Below are 6,000 nucleotides of genomic sequence, written 5' to 3'. Positions count from 1 at the left end.
GTGATTCAGTGAAACGGTACGATTTGACAACGCTGCTGACGATAAAATAGAGGAGCCGCGGGCTTGCGGCGTAAACGTTTTGTATCTAGAGAGTGGGAAGTTTAGTTGTCATGAAGACGTGGTCGGATCAACAACGCATATTTGCCGTGAAAGCTTATTACAAAAATGGTAAGTTTTGTGCGTGGACCACGAGAATTTTGTTGTCACTACCATTTGCCGCCCCGCGCTGCAATTTCTTCTAACATGGCTATTAAGACTTGGGTTAGAAACTTTGAAAGTAGTGGTTCAATATCATAGAAAAGAGGTGGCAGTATCAGAACTGCTCGCACACCACAGAATATTGTAGCGGTGCCAAATTCATTACATGCGAGTCGTCGCAGGGATCTTCGAGCACTAGCGTGTAATGAATTTGGCACCACTTTCATATTCTGTGGTGTGCCAGCAGGTCTGATACTGCCACCTCTTTTTTGTGATGTTGAACTACTAGGTACTTTCAAAGTTGCTAACCTAAGTTTTGTAACTAGGTCTTGTGAACGGGGCGGCAAATGGTAGTGTAAACGAAATGCTCGTTGTACACGCACAAAACTTTCACCATTTTTGTAACAAGCTTTCACAGCAAATGCGCGTTGTTCAGAAGACCACGCTTCCATGATAATTAAACTTTCCACTCTCTAGATTCACAGCGTGTACGTCGCAAGCCCGCGGCTCCTCTACTTTATCGTCAGCAGCGTTTTCAAATCGTACCGTTTTATTGAATCACCCTTTATAAAAACATAAATCTTTTAACAATAAAAATTAGTCTAAGTATTAGTGTGTGTTCTCAGGGGAAATTTTAAATTATCGCTTTGTATAAACTAAATTGTGAAATTTAGTTTTGTCTCAGGTGAAACAAAGGATCCCGCAGCACTCCTTATGGAAAGGTGGCCCCGGTCAAATTTAACGACAGTTCGGTCCATGATATGGATTAAAAATATTGGTGCGTGGATTAAAAAAGTCCATGGGACCTATAGGTCTAGGACCAAAAAAGTCATTGGATTCAGGTGCTGAAAAATCCTCAGAAAACTGAAGAAGTCTGACAGAAAATATACTGCTAGAGTAGAACAAGAATTACCTAACAGGTTTTCATGAATGCTTCTAACTTATCCAATATCAGCGTAGCTGCAGTATCGCATATTATCTTAGAAAACTACTGAACAGTGGCGGACCTAGGCGGGGAATAGGGTAATTCTCCCCATAACACGCTCCAAAATAAAAGAAAAATTGTTGAAACATAAAAAATATACTAGCTGACATCAAACATAAACTACAGACAAATTCAATCCAATTAACTCGACAGTAAGGAAAATTAAGGGAACTTCTTGCAAATCATTGTCTGTCTTTTATGTAGTTTGGGTTTATCTTTTTTATGTCTTTTGGTTGGCCTTTCATCGGAAGTCCCCCAAGGAAAATCTCTAGATCCATCAGAAATCAAGTACCGCTAGAGCCGCAAAAGACGTGCCGCTAAAGCCGTATAAGACGTACTGGTTATGCTCACGTTTACACCCATGCAGAATATAAACCTATTCTCAGGATCAGCACAATTTTATTAAAAAACAACGATGAAGAATCACGGCACTGACACTAAGTTCATGTTCTCTACTTATATCTGATATTATGTGTATTAGTCTTTGCAAACCAGCTAAGCTATTTGCAAAAACTACTGCTGTGTTGTGCTGCTGTTCTAGCAGCACTTGTGGTGGTTTCTGTTTTCTGAAGGCGCTTCAGTAGCAGTGGCGGAACATTTGCCTTGGAGGGGGGGACAAAGGGACTTTAAGTAATACACCAACCAAAAGATATAACATAGATAAACCCAAACTACATAACAGACATATATAATAACTTATATGTAATAAGCTACCTTAATTTTCCCAACTGTCGAGTTAATGGGTTGAATTTGTCTGTCTGTAGTTTAAGTTTCATGTTAGCTAATATATTTTTTATGTTTCAACAATTTTTTCTTTAATTCTGGAGCTTGTTACGGGGGGAATTCCTCTATTCCCCCGGTAATTCCGCCACTGTTCAGTATTTTTCTAAAGATAAGGCGGAACTGCAGCTATTCTGATAGGTATTGAATAAGTGTGAAGCATTCATGAAAACATGGCAATTCTTAGATATTTCGCTCTACCTGCACATTTTCTGTCGCATTTCTCCAGTTTTCACAAACGAATTCATATGCAACACACAAATATGCATGAAGAAAATGAGTCTCTCTTCTTTCAGTAATATATATATATATATTCGTTCACTTGGCTGTGAATTAGTGTACTTAACGTAAATCGATCCCCTGAATCCAATAACTTCAGAAAGCTGTAGTTTCAGAATAATAGTTTTTCAGACCTGGGTCTCATGGACCTTTTTGAAGAAGCTCTGAGAACTATAATTGACTGAACTTTCGTTAATTTGACCGGAGCCACTTTTCCATAAGGAGTGTTGCGGGGTCCTTTCATTTCACACGTGTGAGGCTTTTCTAAAGTGTGTACTTTCAAATGTGATTTCACTTGTTTGACTTAACTTTCACTAAGGCGTTTCTCCAGTGTTAACTTTCAAATGTGTTTTCAAATCATTTGCATGAATAAACTGCTTAAAACAAATTTCACACTTGCAAGGCTTTTTTCCACACGCGCTCCTCAAATACATGGCAAGAAGAGAAAATACCCGACGACTGGAAAAAAAGTTTAGTATGTGCGATCTATAAAAAAATTATGTGTGTGTACTTTGTACGCACGTAAGAAGTTATACTTCTATTATATGATTTCAATGAAATAAATATACATTTGGACAGTTTATTTGTATTTTATTTAAAGATTAAATTAATTCTTACTTACTACTTTCCAAAAATTTTTATTAAAACAATACCAAAAATTAAAAAAAGGTTAGAAAACACCAGGATTTGAACCGGGGACCACTTGATCTCCAGCCCAACGCTCTACCACTGAGCTATACCCTTTTGTTTATACGGGCTACAAGATTTCTCAGACATAGTGACAAACATACGAAGTGAATTATAAAATACTTTAAATATTACTTATTATCTTATTCCCGAGATAGACAAGTCCAAATACACAAAAATTATAATAATAGTTATTTATGATATAAATGTTAAAAGCACAATTCTAAGGCACGTATGTGAAAGATTCGCTTCGCTTGTTCTGCAATTCACATGAGTGCCTTAAAAATGTAACTTTTTAACACCTATATCATACAATATTTTTTCTACAAACGTCTTATATATCAACAATTATAATTTATTCATTCTCAATTACAGGACAATACCTACAAAAACTTACTTGAACTTGACTGACATTCCATTTTTATATTTTTCTTGACATTACATCAAAACTGTCTATACTGTCAATATGTAAAACATAACAACTATAAAATAACATCTACTTTTATTTTTGTATATTCTTACCCAACACCTTAGGGTAGTTTTTAACCAACAAATTTTAATAGTTTTTTTCTACAAACGTGTTAAAAATGCAATAATACAGGTTAAATTAAATTTAAAAATACCTTTTAAACCACCTTTACCAAATTGCGCAAGTTGTATTATTAATATTAATGTTAATAAATGAAATATAAATATTTTGACGTTTCACAATTTGACAATTCACTTTTAACTGCAGTGCCTTAAATTTTTTAAAGCACTGGTGCTTTAAAGTAGCATTTTTAACGCTCCTATGGAGTACTATACATTGCATTTTTAACACGTTTATAGAAAAATATATTTAAAAACACTAATATATCCTTTCCACACCTTTTCTGGACTGATATATACATAAATTAAAACATTTAGTAACGAACTCCATACTGTCTGTGTTCGCATGCGCGCAGTTTAATAAAATTTCGCCCTCAATCGCGCCTAAAGAAGTATAACTTCAAAAAGGAGACAAACTCCAGTGCAAAAACTACCGTGGAATTTCTCTATTATGTACAGCATATAAATTCCTCACGTATATTATAAACCAGCAGCTCCAACTACTAGAAGAATGTATTATTGCAGAGTATCAGACAGGGAAGATCGACAATGGGTCAAATATTTATACAGTCAAGCAGGTCTTGAGCAAATCATGGGAACACGACATTGATGTTTCACAACGTGTTTGTAGACTTTAAACAGGCATACGACTCGCTAAAAATTAACATACTATACTATACTATGTCACCGAACACCGGTGTTCGGTGACTATGTATTGGCTGAATTGGCAATACCACACAAGCTAATTAGACTCATTAAAGCCACAATGGATGAAACTCACGCATGTGTACGAATACAAAACCAGACTTTTTCAAAAACTCGCAGGGACTGAAGCTGGGAGATGGGCTGGCCCCAACATTGTTTAACCTGGGACTGGAGTATGCGATTAGGCAAATGCAAACTGGACGAGGAAACCCACTGACCAACAGAACGGTTCAACTGGCCGCTTATGCTGATGATATTAAAATTATGAGTGGAATATCAACAGAAGCACAGGAAACCTACGCGGAGTTAAAAATGCAAACGAAAAGGCTCCGTCTGGAAATTAATACAGAAAAAAGAAAAATAATGATACAGACGAGAAGGAATATAGCCCCAGAAAACATTATACATGAAGATGACATTGAAACGGTTGGAAAGTTTACATACCGGAGAGTAGAAATATATGCTGACGGATCAGAAGATGGGGAAATACGGAAAAGAATAATGCAGGCAAACATACCTTCTTTTACCCTCTCCAATATATTTCAGTCTAAAAGTAGCAGTATCAAAATACAAAGATGAGAATCTATAAAGCCTTAATTCGACCAATAGCATGCTATGGCAGTTAAGGATGGGTCCTGAAAGAAACATCCAAAAACAAACTAGACACATTTGAAAGTACTGAGGAGAATACTAGGACCTGTGAGGGAAAATGGAATCTTCAGAATTTGATACAAATATGTGTATCAACTTTATCAGGAAACAACCCTGTCAGACTTCATTAGAATACAAAGATTGCAATGAGCCGGACATGTCATAAGAATAGAACAGGATAAGCTACCAAAAATAGCACTGAACGTTAGAATACAGGGAAAGAGACCGGTTGGAAAGCCAAGAAAGCGCTGGGAAGACACAGTAAGCAGCGACGCACAAGCACTTTTAGGAGTCCGTGTATGGAGAAGAGCAGCCACAGACAAACAAGGGTGGAGGCAAGAAATAAAGGAGGCCAAGCCTCAATTTGGGCTGTAGTGCCGTGGAAGAAGAAGGGTTTTCTCCAGTGTGCACTCTCGATCGAGTTTTCACTTGTTTGACTTACTTTCACTAAGGCGTATCTTCATTTCTTCATTGTGAACCAGGGCCGGATTTACCACTAGGCCGACTAGGCACTGGCCTATAGCGCCAAATTTGTTAGGGGCGCGGAACGGGCGGATTTTGTTCGCATTGCCTATCTCCGAGTGAGTACATGCTGGCACAGTTTACCACATATTAAAAGTTTAAAAAATATAAGAGCGATGATTTAACATACCACTTTTAATTTATCAGCTAAACTAGTGGTTGAAAATGAAAATGGAGCAGTAACAATAAGTGAAGAGGACAAAAACGAGCAAGCTACGAAAATGCTGTATTTAGATCACGATACGAAGTGTAACGTTAGTTGATGATTATAATGTTGGTGATAATGTCGGTTCTGATAACAGTGACTATTCTTTGGCGGCATTTAAATTTGAATGTGACCCTGAAAACTGAAGAGTTACGTGATTATGTGGCTCAACACACGGTGCATCACAAAACCGGCAACCAACTTACACATCATCAAAGCGGTAGGTACTATGCGTCAGATAAAAAAAGACAGGTATTTAACTGATAAGCTATTTTCTCGTATACTTAAAAACAAGAATAAAAAACCGCTAAACGCCGTAAAAATGAGTGGCGCATACAATATTCCAGCTACAAAAGATCTGATATGAAAATTACGTGGCGCGAAAATGTATTTTCATTTT

This window comes from Diabrotica virgifera, chromosome 7 (assembly GCF_917563875.1).
Source record: "Diabrotica virgifera virgifera chromosome 7, PGI_DIABVI_V3a".
NCBI lineage: Eukaryota > Metazoa > Arthropoda > Insecta > Coleoptera > Chrysomelidae > Diabrotica > Diabrotica virgifera.
The sequence above is the reverse complement of the archived record's forward strand: the minus strand, read 5'-3'. Positions refer to the sequence as shown.